General features: G+C 43.9%; 1 long non-coding RNA gene across 1 annotated transcript; it reads right to left on the reverse strand.

Annotated features, from left to right (window-relative positions):
- Positions 1–3,632: 3,632 nt before the first annotated feature.
- Positions 3,633–12,923, reverse strand: LOC147113386 (uncharacterized). The gene is made up of 2 exons (XR_015079136.1): positions 12,724–12,923; positions 3,633–4,047 (listed from the first exon to the last, which is right to left on the reverse strand). It is a non-coding gene; the product is annotated as an uncharacterized LOC147113386 (long non-coding RNA).
- Between the last annotated feature and the right edge of the window lie 1,130 nt (positions 12,924–14,053).

A 14,053-nucleotide genomic window follows, 5' to 3' on the forward strand; every position in this document is an offset into this window, starting at 1 on the left:
GAAAAAAAACTTCCCTAATGAGCACTGCCAGTTTGAATCCTTCCAGACACCAGAATGTGGGGTGATCGTTCTTGAAGAAAAATATTGACAGTGGCTGCCAGTCTAGATTAGAAAGATATATAAATTAACTATAGCCTAGAAATTGCTATTAGTGATATTAACAGGCAAACACATTGATACGACATTCTTTTGCCTGTTATTTTAACAGCGACAAAATCTGTTTACTTTATATGGTTTAAAGCCTCCAGTCAATAGTGGACAGAGGAATGTCATTTGAATGCATTAAGTTTTCATCTACTATTACTACCAACTGTAATTTCTAGATTGATAAGTACTGTCAAGCCCCCTACGCGTTTCTCTTTTATCCCACTGCTTTTGTAGGAGATGATTTCCATGTAATTCCATCCGGCCCAGGAAAAGGGCATGGAAGATGTTCAATGTTACAAACAGTCGCTGGCTAGCAGAAGATTACAATGAGTTTCTGAGGGACAAGCTAAGTGCAGTTTCAATTTTTCTGAGGTAATTGACTAGCTGAGAATGAATGAAATTCATCACACACAAGGACGGAAAGTACTGGCATTCTGTAGCCCCTTATAAGATGCAAAAGATTTACTTACCATGGAACAATTTTGTCATCTTGTTGCACAAAAATAGCTTTCAAAATTGCAGAGCAGTTTTTAAAAATATATTTTCATCCCCATCTGTTCTGAAGACCCTGATTCATTATGGCCTCCCTCCACTACCTCACCCGAGCAGTCATTCTTTACGCGTGAGTCTGTACAGTGAGTGCCAGCAGCCTATTCAACTGTGGCAGGTATCACAAGCAAGTTCAAATGTGCCTTTACCCAGCAGCTATTCATGCGTAGCTTCCAGTAAGGGTTAATGGATATTGATCAGAATCGTGGGCCCAGGAGTTTCTTTTTCTCTTTTTTTTCCCCCAAGCCTGAGGGCACTGGACCCAATTGCACTGCCCTCACCACAATCCCAGCTGAGAGCCGTTAATTTAGCACAGGCCAGACATCAAACCTAGGGCCTTCCTGATTTCTAAGGTTCAGTATGAAAGACACTGTGCATTACCCACACTGAGCTGCCAGAGGTGCTTACTGTTATAAATCCCATCATCATGAAGAAACTACTCATGAAATAACACTGGACAGCCAGCTGGTGGCGCCGTCCAAGGAGTATAAATACTCGGGCATCGGCCCCAGCTTTACAGGGACATTTTGTAAGACAAGGAACTAGTGAAGTACAACTAGACCTCCATGTTCTGAAACAAGTTGATTAAAGCCTTGCTTTATACTCAAACCAAGTGCGTAGTGAGTTTTATTACGTCACTTACCCCGCAGGCTTTGATCAATGCTGACTGAGCGATTTTCAGTGTTGGTGCGTAGGTTTAGTGAGACCTAAGTAAATATCTTTAAAATGGATAACACTGTGTATGGCAGGATGCAGCACTAGAGAGCAGTGGGCCGCAGATTTTGATTCCTTCATTCTGCTAAGTTCCTAAATGGACTTGGTTTGCCATAATAAGGAGGGAAAATTAATGGGAGAGCTGTCTCTACCTGCAATCGCTGTGGCGGAGGGAGGGGGAGAGGGGATGGGGGTTGGGGAGATTTCCTCTGTGTGTAATGATGTTGTAAGCCCATTTATAAAGGACACTTTTATGATATTTCTGGACATTGCACACAAAGGTCAATTCTAGTGGTAGCCTGGAAGCAAGGTGCCCGTGGCCATCAATTTGGCCACAGGAGATACATTTCTTGGAGGTGCCAAGTGAAGGGAAAAATTAGGCAGGTAAATACCCAAAAAGAAGCCTCTATGTCCACTGGTACGGGTATGCTTCAAAAATCTGTGTGTTACTTGCAGTTGCTGTGATATTTTGTTAAATGAATTGAAATGGTTAATCAGTAACATAAGGGGAAAGAGGGTGGCATAATGAGCTGAATTTAATGCAAGATACCAAATGGTTTGTTTATAATGTTACACATGTGTTGTAGCGGAATGGCAACTTGATGCACTGTACTGTGTTTTTATCAAATGACATTAGAGTATTGCACCCTCTAGTAAGGAGTGGTGAACAAGCCAGCTAATAGCAATACAAAGTCATCATCGAGCTTAAAATACACCTTATTTTAAAGCCGTAGCAACAAACCGTTTCTGGTAGTCTCTGAAAAAAAGGCTTTCTCTTATTTTTTTTGGCACAAACAAGAAGTATTCCGCTCAGGGCTGTTCAACGAGCATAAAAGCCTCCTGTGTCGCTAAAGGGTTGGAAATAGTGTCTGGGACTCTGGGACGTAACATCACTTTTTGCAAGCTAAACAGGTTTCCATGACTCAAGGAAATGTCTAGGTAGCTTGAATATGGCACTTGAGAATGGGCAAATAACTAAAGCAGGCTTTGTGAAAATTACAGTGGATCAGCAGGGGGCCTGGCCACTGTCCAGGCAGTATAATGGCCTCGCTGGCAGGAGAAGAGAAAATAGCTCTCAAGGAAAAGGAAAACAGGCCTTGCTGTGTTCACAAAGTATCTCAAACTCACTCCAAAACCTTCTCATGGAAATCATGATCTACCCAAGTGACTGCCTATACATTTAAGCAGAAATATGCGGACTGGCCTCAAAACCAACCTTTTACATCAAAGCTCAAAATTTGTGTGAGAATGAAATGCACATTTCCGCCCTTTCCTCCACATATAAGTCTTGATTGAACACCTACTCATGAGGATTGGCAAGCGACCTTCCCCTAGGCCTCCATGGTATGTCAGCTGCCAGAAGGCATGACAGCATGTGTTGGTAAGTCTGTCTCTGATTTTTCCTTTCTCCTTTGTGGGAAGACACTTGGCAAACCACAGCAGCTTGGCTTAGCTGAAGAACTTAGGGAGTGGAAGAAAATTAATCCTGTATCACCCACTTTGTCACACCCTGGATTGGTGCTTCATCTCGTAGCTGTCCACCAGAGCTGTCCCTCAGGGTAAAATAAACATGCCTATTTTATAATATATAATTCTAAAAATTGTTTTCGGAGATTTCGTTTGTGCTCATAAAGGTGAGATGTCAGTGCTGGAGGTTGGAATGGCTTTTCTGTTTCAGCAACCAGTATCGGGATCAAGTATGCCCAGGTGAGGTATAACAAGGAGAAGATGCAGAATAGGTTTTCCTCTGCTGTGCCCAGCAAGGTACATTAACCCAACCAGAGAGTAATGGCTTGTTCTGCACCAGCATCATTTCCCCGTTGTCTACACTGGCCATCTTTATGGATATGTGAATCAAACTCCCGCCTAGTTGTGGAGCATTTTGTGTTTTGGGCCTGCACCTATTGGGAACTAGTTTGAGCCTGCCCAACTCATTTTACATAAGTTCATTAGGGAGTTGGGGGGGTGGGGGAGAGAGAGGGAGAGGGAGAGAGAGAGAGAGAGAGAGTTTTCTCATTCGACTGTGCTGTTTCCAAATCCAGATCACAGAAATGAAAGTACAGTTTGTTGGCCCCCTCATATACACCATAATAATAACTGGAAACTTTAAAACTCCCCTGTACAGAGATATGAGTATGTGGGAAAGGTACCAGATTGCTTCCTGCGCTTTATTAATAAACAAATCTTTTTCTTAAGTTGGCAAATGAAATGAAATGCTTAAATTTGACACAAAAAGTAAAAAGAATAATATAAAACTGGTTTAATAAGCCACATCTGAAATTCAAATAAACTTCGGATCATTTATGACTTTCATAGTAGTTACTTGGAGTGTAATATACTATCAATTATTTAACCAGCAGTAATAAACTAAAGCATTGCATTTCCATAAATAGTTTTGTTCCCATAACAACTGAAGTGTTCAATGATCAATTTCTGGATATCAAAATTTCAATTAACCACGACAAATCCCTGGTCTTTGGAGCAGTCAGCATAATCAGAAGTGCACGGTAATTATATTTTTCTTGTTTTTATTGGTGATGTTGCAGCCTGTGTACACTTTTGCTATTCCTTTGTATCCAGTCATAGCTTCACCTCGTGGAGTAGAATTTTCCTTGGCACTGTGCAGTGGCGAGATGTCTATGAGTGAAAGTACAATTTCATAAGAGTCACGAAGTTATCAGTATTGTGCTGCAGTCTACTCTTAATTCAAAGTTGCTTAATTCAAATGGTCTGACAGTTCAAATGCTTAGCACTAAATTCTCACTTTGCTGTGTTATTTACATTGCTGTGTTATTTACATTGCTTATTTCAAACGATTGGATAATTTAAGTCTTTTTTTAGCACAAAATGTCACTTTGAATTACCAGGCATAGACTGCACTGAGTTTTCAGAGCCATATTTGTAGATACAGAAAAATTATTAGTCATTAACCCTTAGATTAATAGTTGTTTTGCCGTGCTGGCTGTATGGAGTCCCTGTGGATTCAGCAGATGCTGATTCGTACAAAATAAAAACAGCCTTTGGAGATTACAAGCAATAAAGTAGTGGTGGGTAACTAATTGAAAGTAAATAATTAATTAACAATTTTAATTGAAAATAATTGATTGCTATGATTGACAGAAGACTTTGCTAAGTCATCAATATGATTGTCCAGCAATCCTGTGATCTACCCAGTTGGTCCAGGCAGGGCTCAGGGCTTTTACTTATGCTGTGGATCCTGACTTACTGATGCAATTTCAGTCAGAAGGTAAACACTGAAATTATTTCTGTTGGAGTTTATGTATATTGGTGGGGGCTTTATTTTTTTTTTACCAGAAAGGTTCTGTTAAAAGAAGCAACAAAAAGTATCCATAATATGGTGGCAAACAGCAAAGAGCAATGGGCTGTGGCCCATGGTAGTAGGACACAGCTTGGTACCTCTGATCCTTCTGTGGCAAATTTCTGGTGTAATTTTGGTACCAAATAGCTGGTAACTTGTTCCTCGCAGGGGATTGAAGGAAATTCAGACCTCCTAGCACTTGTTCCAGGAGCAGTATTGGCAGAGGCCTGGAAGCAGGCTGTCTTCATTCCCTCGCACCCAGGAAATGGTGTGCGTTGAGAGGGGGGGAGAAAAAACAGGGTGAAAATATCTATTTTTTAAATTGCTCAAAAAAAGTACTGGGACTTGGGACCTTCCTATTTCTATCCTTCATTGTGAGTGTCTCTCTCTTTATCTCTGTTTCCGTGAAAATACTTGGGTACCATCTAAAGAAATTACCAGGATTCCACAGGAAGAGTCTGCATCATATGGCACTTCAGTGCAAATGATCACAACTTGCAAGTGTTCTTGACTCCCAAATCCGTACCCATCGCTCCTCCAACTCCCTGTTTGAAGTTCCAATCAGGTTCCCGTCCTTCCCAAAGCACCAAAATGGCCCTAACCAAAGTCAAAAATGACAATCTTTGTGACTGTGATTGTGATGCATTATCCCTCATCATCCCCTTTGACTTTTCTGCAGCCTGTGACATTGTCAACCACACCATTCTTCTCCAATGCCTCTCCTCCATTGTCCGGCTCAGTGAGACTAACTTCTTACCTATTTGATTGTAGCCAGCACATCTCTAGCAATGGTTTCCCTTCCAGGCCTCACACCGTTACCTCTGCTGCCCTTGGTACATCATCTGCTAAAATAAGGTCACCTTCCCCATGTATGTGGAGGACACCCAGCTCTACCTCTCCATTATCTTTCTCAACCCCTCCACTGCCTCTGTGCTATCAGGCTGCTTATCTGACATCTAGTCTTGGATGAACTACAACTTCCTCTGGCTAAACATTGGGAAGATCTAAGCCATCATCTGTGGCCTTCGTCACAAACTCTGTATCCTTCTCAATAATTCCTTCCCCCACTTCAATCACTTATAGCCTTGGCATCCTATTCGACCTCGAGCTGGGTTTCTGACCCCATAATCCTTTTCATCACAAAGACTGCCTGCTTAAACCTCCATAACTTTGGACGCATCGACCCCCTACCTCAGCTGCTGAAACCCTCCAGTCACCTCCAGTCTCAACTAATCTAATCATCACTTGGCCGGCCTCCTATCCTCCACACTCCATAAACTTCAGCTCATCCAAAACTCTGCTGCCCATAACCTATCCCGCACCAAGTCCCGCACGCATCTCACCCCTGTCCTCACTGACATACATTGGCTGCCATTCCCCCAACTTCTTGAATTTAAAATTCTCATCCTTATGTTTAAATCCCTTGGCCTCACCCCTCCCTATCTCGGTAACCTCCTTCACCCCTATACACCCCCTAAACTCTCCACCCTTCTGTCTCTGGTCTCTTGTGCATCCCCCCTCCTTTCAACCCACTCTCTTGTGGGACTGTGATATCAGCCGTCTAGGCCCTGCACTCTAGAATTCCCTTTCGAAACCTCCCTACTTCTCTACCCCCCCTTAAGGCTCTCGTTGAAACCTACCTCTGACCAAGATTTTGGTCACCTTGTCTAGTAGCTCTTTCTTTGGCTCGATGTCCATTTGTTTTATTACGCCTCTGTGAAGTTCTTTGGGATATTTTTCTGTGCTAAAGACACTTTATAAATGCAAGTCATTGTTGTAGCCAAGAAATTGTGCAAATGGGGGTGTGCAATCGGGCCGTAATTCCAGTTGGAAGATGGAACCTAGATCCATTGGATTTCTGCCCCTCAAAAGATCCCCAACAAATTGAAGGGATGTTTCTTCTGCCTGCCCCCATTACACTGCTCTGGCCTTTGGAGGTATGTCTAGGAGGTTCCCGGGCTACAAAGGGAATTCTGCCCAAAGCGTCTGGGACCAATGGGGGAAAAATTCAGTATCGCTCCGTTTGGGGCGCCATTATCGGCCGTGCGCAAAGTTTAGCGCCTGCCGCTAATTATCGCCTCAGACGGCAAACATGGCTTTTATCACCCCTAGAGGTGATTGGAGCACTAAATCAGGCGCTTCACACCTGTCTTAAGGCGCAAAGGCTGAGGAGCAAGGCGCTACCTCAGAGTGCTGGCGAAGCAAGGAAGGGCAAATCAAAATGAACCTGCAAAATGCTGCTCAGTACCCAAAACTCCTTCACACAGCGTTGAATCTCTCCAGAAGTCTCTCTCTCTCTCTCAGAATGCGTGGTGCAAAAATGTCACCAACAAAAAAAGGCAGAAAGCGGTCGCCTTTAAATAGCGCTCCCCCAGTCCCTTTCTAACTGCAAAATGCTCCCCTCAACCTGTCGTTGCTAGCGACAGGCGGTAAGGCAGGGGGCACCACTCAATATACAGTCCGGGGTGCTACTGGGGCATTTCGCACTTGACTGACGTCACGATCTGCCGGCGCAGGAGATCAAGTTGGTAGTGTTTAGCGCCGCCGCAAAATGTCTAGTTAATTTCGCGAGCGGCGCAAACATTTCCCCCAATGTCTGCACAGCCTACCGAGGGCCCCAATACATGAGGAAAATGGTAATCGATTCCGCATTGAAGAGTGGCACTGCAGTTCAGGGGAGAAAGCCAGAAAACCTTTTACAGACCTTTTCCTTTGGTCTACCTGGTCCTCGTACTCACCTCTTAGTGTGGCAAGGTGGGCTCTGGATTCTGTGGTCTGGGGGCCTCCCCTGATTATTTGAATGACACCAGTCCCAGGACTTGGGATGCTGTTAACAGCAGCTCAAAGCAATCAGTGGAACTCCTGCTCCACTGCACTTCTGCGAGCGCAAGTAAGTCTGTAACCGGTGGATCGCTACCTGGAGGATAAACTCGTTGAGCCACTGGAGGAGCCAAATCCCAATTCTGTCTGATCAAATTGCTGTTTCTGGTTGAAGGAGGCCTCCTGTTACAATTACGCATGATGCTCTGATGCTGTCTCTTCATTGTCTTTGTAATGCTTCTCACAGACAAATTGGCTTGATTCCTGTAAGTTGTTTCTGGGAAGAAAAAATGTTAACATGGAAACATAGAAACATAGAAGGTAGGAGCAGGAGTAGGCCATTCGGCCCCTCGAGCCTGCTCCGCCATTCAATGAGATCATGGCTGACCATCCAAACTCAGTACCCTGTCCCTGCCTTCTCCCCATATCCCTTGATCCCTTTAGCCTTAAGAAATATACCTAACTCCTTCTTGAATATATTTAATGAATTGGCCTCAACTGCCTCCTGTGGTAGAGAATTCCACAGGTTCACCACTCTCTGGGTGAAGAAATTCCTCCTCATCTCTGTCCTAAATGGCTTACCCCTTATCCTTAGACTGTGACCCCTGGTTCTGGACTCCCCCGCCATCGGGAACATCCTTCCTGCATCTAGTCTGTCTAGTCCCGTTATAATTTTATAAGTTTCAATGAGATCCCCTCTCATTCTTCTAAACTCCAGTGAGTATAAGCCCAATCGACCCAATCTCTCTTCATACGTCATTCCTGCCATCCCAGGTATCAGTCTGGTGAATCTTCGCTGCACTCCCTCCGTGGCAAGAACATCCTTCCTCAGATAAGGCAACCAAAACTGCACACAATACTCAAGGTGTGGTCTCACCCAAGCCCTGTACAACTGCAGCAAGACATCTTTGTTCCTATACTCGAACCCTCTCGCTACGAAGGCCAACATACCATTTGCCTTCTTAACCGCCTGCTGCACCTGCATGCTTACCTTCAGCGACTGGTGCACAAGGACACCCAGGTCTCGTTGCACTTCCCCTTCTCCCAATCTATTGCCGTTCAGATAATAATCTGCCTTCCTGTTTTTGCCACCAAAGTGGATAACCTCGCATTTATCCACATTATACTGCATCTGCCATGCATCTGCCCAATCACCCAACCTGTCCAAATCATACTGGAGTTTCTCGGCATCCTCCTCACAGCACACAAGCCCACCCAGCTTTGTGTCGTCTGCAAACTTGGAGACTTACAGCTAGTACATTTGAGAATATTTTCCACATGCAATTCAGTAATTAGATTGGTCAGCAGCAAGCAGAATGGAGAGGCTCTTAGCTTTTTGAGTGTCGGATTGGCTCAGTTGGTAGCACTTTCGCCTCTCGGTCAAAAGGTTGTGGGCTCCAGCCTCACAACAGGTCTTCAGCACATGATCTATGCTCACCCTCCAATGTAGTACCGGGTGCTGTCCTTCAGATTAGATGGTAAACTGAAGCCTCTTTCTAGTGTTTCAGGTAGATGTTAAAGTTGATGGCACTATTCAAAGAAGAGCAGGGATTTATCTTGGACAATACTTCACCTTCAACCAACACTAGCAAAAAACCTTTTGAATCAATTAGGTCACGGCAGTTCCCCAGGAGCCAAGGAACGTCCATTCATATTTGATTAAAGGGGTATTGCTGTTTTTGGGAGGGCTATATCTGCGCCAGTATGAACTTCTGTGATTCATTTTTTCTTTCTTTCTGAATTTTGATTTAAAGATACATATTAGGTACGGCAGATATGATAGATGCACCTCTGACCTGGTAGGCCTAATCTTCATTTTAGTTACTCATTTCTCATCCCACTAGAAAAGTCAGGCCTAAAGCAATATTGTTTGAGTAGCGCTTAGAATCATAGAATGGTTACAGCACAAGAGGAGTCCATTTGGCCCATCAAGCCTGTGCCGGCTCTCTGCAAGAGCACTTGAGCTAGTCCCACTCCCCCGCCCTTTCCCTGTACCCCTGCAATTTGTTTTCCTTCAGGTACTTATCCAATTCCCTTTTGAAAGCCACGATTGAATCTGCCTCCACCACCCTTTCAGGCAGTGAATTCCAGATCCTAACCACTCGCTGCGTAAAAAGGTTTCCCTCATGTCGCCTTTGGTTCTTCTGCCAATCACCTTAAATCTGTGTCCTCTGGTTCTCGTCCCTTCCGCCAATGGGAACAGTTTCTCTCTATCTACTCTGTCTAGACCCCTCATGATTTTGAAAACCTCTATCAAATCTCCTCTCAACCTTCTCTGCTCTAAGGGGAACAACCCCAGCTTCTCTAGTCTGTCCACGTAACTGAAGTCCCTCATCCCTGGAACCAGTCTTGTAAATGTTTTCTGCACCATCTCCAAGGCCATGACATCCTTCCTAATGTGCGGTGCCCAGAATTGGACACAATACTCCAGTTGATGCCGGACCAGTGTTTTATAAAGTTTTTTTTTAAGCTTTTTAAAAATAAAACAGAAATATGAGAACTGTTGATTCATTTTGTGTTCATCAAAATGAGGGATTTCAGTTCTGGGGAGTAGGATATGGTCTAACAACCGTAAACAGGAATCCCATTTATTTTTCTCTAACCAATTTTCTTTTCTGCTTGGAAGGCATTAACTCCTTGCTGGTTTCATGGGCATTGGTTGTCTTCTTGATGTAGTCATTATCTTCAAACCTGCTAAAAGTTTTCATCTGAGGACTGCAGTAGCCATTTTTAATTGAATTTTAAATTAATTTTTACAACATAATAAGAGATGAAAAATTAAACATGACATTATCATACAACAATATGTACGTAAAAGAAGAGGTAAGAGCTGTTAGGGGAGGGCTGTCTCTGCAGATCATTTTTGATCATATTTGACAGTCTTCTGTGAAAGGGAATAGACAAACCTCCTTTATTTAAATGACTGACATAGAGCCACAGACAGGCTCATTCAATATGCTGTTCATGGAGAGAGGATGAAAATACAGGAAAAAGAAAAAAAGACTTGTATTTATATCGCGCTTTTCACGACCACCAGACATCCCAAAGTGCTTTACAGCCAATGAAGTCCTTTTGAAGTGTAGGCACTGTTGTAATGTAGGGAAACACAGCCAATTTACGCACAGCAAGCTTCCATAAATAGCAATTAAATAAATGACCAGATAATTTGTTTTAGTGATGTTGATTTAAAGGATAGATATTGGCCATGATTCCCCTATTCTTCTATTGAAATAGTGTCATGGGATCTTTTATGCCTATCTGAGAGGGCAGACGGGGCCTCAGTTTAATGTCTCATCTGAAATATGGCACCGCTAACAGTGCAGCACTCCCTCAGCACTGCACTGGAGTGTCAGCCTAGATTATGTGCTCAAGTCTCTGCAGTGGGGCTTGAACCCACGACCTTCTGACTCAGAGGTGAGAGTGCTACCACACTGAACCACAGCTGACACTTACAAGCTAACTTGATACTCCCATAAGGTACTGAGTTCTTCAGAGGAGATATTCAACTGAGGCCCCATCTGCTTGTTGGAGTTGTTCAGGTGCAAAGGTGTGATAGCAGTATTCAAAGAAGAATTCTCCCAGTGTCTTGGCCAACACTCCTCCCTCAACACACTGCAAAAAAACAGGTTAACTGATCATTCATCTCGTTGCGGTTTATGGGTCTTGCTGCGTGCAAAATGGCTGCCGTATTTGATGGCAGTCGTTGCAATTCATAGCAGTTCATTCGACGTAAAACACTTTATGATGTTTGTGAGAAAGATGATGAGGCCCTTTTTTGTTGTAATGATTAATATTGCTAAAACATCGGCGGGATCACATTTGAGACTGTTTCTTATAAATCACAACAAGAAAATGAGGCTAGAGTCTAGATTTTTTGGCTTCCTCCTGCTGTTTTTTCCCCCACAGGTCTGAGCTGGAGGTGGCGAGGAACCTACTCGGGGAACGTGGTCTGCCCCAGTTTTTGAATGGCAGGCCTGGTGGAGTAACATGCACTCGCCCATAGCTGGGTGAGCACCTGCAACAATACTAAAATGAGGGAGAACTCTGCCGTGTATCCGCCATTTGTACTGGTCGAGCACTGGAAACCAGGGCAGCCTGTTAGGGCAGCCATCCAACACTGAAAGATCGATGGAAGGTCAATGATACCAGGGCCGCAAAGTCGGCTGAGGTCTGGGGTGGCATTTCTACTGGGGGGGGTGGAGGGGAAAGTCCTTCCCTGCTAGGGATGCATTCTGATTGGAAACTCCAGACTAATGAGTAACAAATAAAAGCACTGTCAGCTCTTCTAATATGAGGTTGATAAATGTAGCATCAAACACACAGACCTAACTGCATTACTTACTCAAAGTTTGTTCCACTATTTTTTTTCAATTTACATATGCCTCAACAATATTTTAATCTCTCTATCCAGGCCCAGCTGTACCCCGTGTCATATGCAAATTCAGTTAGTATTCTGCCCAGCTCACACATACTTATATTTCTCCCATTGAGAACTGGGACTTGATGACAATCTTCTGCTTTACCCCTTGGAACAGCCGTCTGCTGCCTTTTGCGTGGCATTCATTTCCTATAATCAGCCTTCTTCACATTCCATTACATATCCTGCACACAGGGGTATTTGGGGTTATTTGCACCTCGTATCCAGCAGCTGATGCAGCCAATCCCAGTGAGACGAGAGAGCCAGCTCCTCTCGGAACACAATGGTTAGCTCCAGACCAACATGACATCCAGCATTACAAACAAACAAGACTGTCGAAAAGATTTTGTTCTTTTGTAAATGTGATTCCCAGACCTCATTTGAAAATGTCACTTGACTAATCTGTTTGGAACTCCTGCCTTCGGTTTGCAATTCCCAAAGGAAACTCATTAGAATTTTGTGCACTGTGAATATCACACGCAATTTTCGCAATCCATACATGTAATTACATTCATATACTGCTGTCAGCATTGCCAGATGTTTGCATCATTTCATATGCATCAGTTGCACATGTCAGAGATGGCAGCACCTTAAATATTAATTGTCCTCCTTTCAGTGTGAAATTATGATATGAAAATAAGAAATAATTAACATACAGTATTGCAGGAAGTGATAAGACTACTGCTATCACTATGCATTTAATAATGACGAGAAATATAACACCCCAGTAACCCAAGCAAATGATTCTTGTTTATACCTTAATATTTGGCAATTTCTCGGTAAGTTGATGAGTCTTTTATAATCTTTTAGCATCTTTTTGTAAATTACAGAGAGTGTACCTGTTGCCTGGTAACCACAGCAGCAAGATGAGGCTCACACGTATTTTAGTATTCTGCACCAGCGATGAACTTTACCTCTGGGAACCCTTAGCAGCTTGTTAGGAGTGGTGTTATTGAGAGAGGCAGTAACTGCTAACACTGGGGGGTCTGCAATGACTGGCTTATATACTATTAAAAGAAAATTCAAATCAAACCCTGCGTGTCCCAATGGTGCAGAGCTGTCTGCCACTCTGCGCCGTCACCAGATAATTGAATTCAGCTTTAATGCAATGGCAGCTGCTGACCTGAGTTATTGAGGAGTTATTGAGGTGGACTATCAGCAGCAGCAACAACAACAACTTGCATTTATATCGCACCTTTAACCTAGTAAAATAGCCCGAGGCGCTTCGCAGGAGTGTTTTGACACCGAGCCACGCAAGGAGGTCTTAGGACAGGTGACCAAAAGCTTGGTCCAAGAGGTGGGTTTTAAGGGGCGTCTTAAAGGAGGAGAGAGTGGCGGAGAGGTTTAGGGAGGGAATTTCAGAGCTGAGGACCTAAATATCTGAAGGCACGGCTGCCAAAGGTTGGGCGAACAAAATCGGGGATGCGCAAGAGGCCTTGAACACACCTTTCTCGGGGCGAGCTGTGCTAAGCACCTATTGTCAAAGTCTAGTTGTAAGTAGGGCTTTAAAAGTACTATATTTTATTTCTCAATTTTTCCATAAATATGAATTTGTGGTGGGTCATAAGACTTGTAGCTCACTTTATCTTTCACTACAATGAAATACTTTTTGTACTTCACAATAATAATTGCGATGACATTATCACTGCAGGTTTTGGCTCTGCCGTAGATTTTCTCTCAGGTACAGCAGTGCTGGTCACTCCTGTAAACAGTCCAGGCACCTTACGTTCAGGACTGCTCCCATACTGCCCAATATTTAAATATTGTGAGCTATGGGGGCGGTTTGTGGTGGATGGATGGTATGTGGCCACCAGATGGAGACAAAGTCCCCCTCTCACTCCAATTCAGGTGAAGGCCACACCCACCTCCAACACACCTGAGGCAAATCTACCCATTAGCTCAGGAGTTCAAAAGGCAAACTGGTGCGTCCCTTCAGGGCCGGTGCCTGGGGGGAGGGCCGGGACTGCTGTTGGGGACTGGCTTGCAGCTGCCATGGAGGGGCCTGCTGTTGAACTTGGGTGGAGTGTTGTTTGGTTCTGGGAGCTGGGTGTGGTCCCTAGACCGGCTGGGAGAGATCCAGTGGTGAA

This window comes from Somniosus microcephalus, chromosome 8 (assembly GCF_052327205.1).
Source record: "Somniosus microcephalus isolate GS21.2 chromosome 8, FLI_Smic_1.0, whole genome shotgun sequence".
In the NCBI taxonomy this organism is placed as follows: domain Eukaryota; kingdom Metazoa; phylum Chordata; class Chondrichthyes; order Squaliformes; family Somniosidae; genus Somniosus; species Somniosus microcephalus.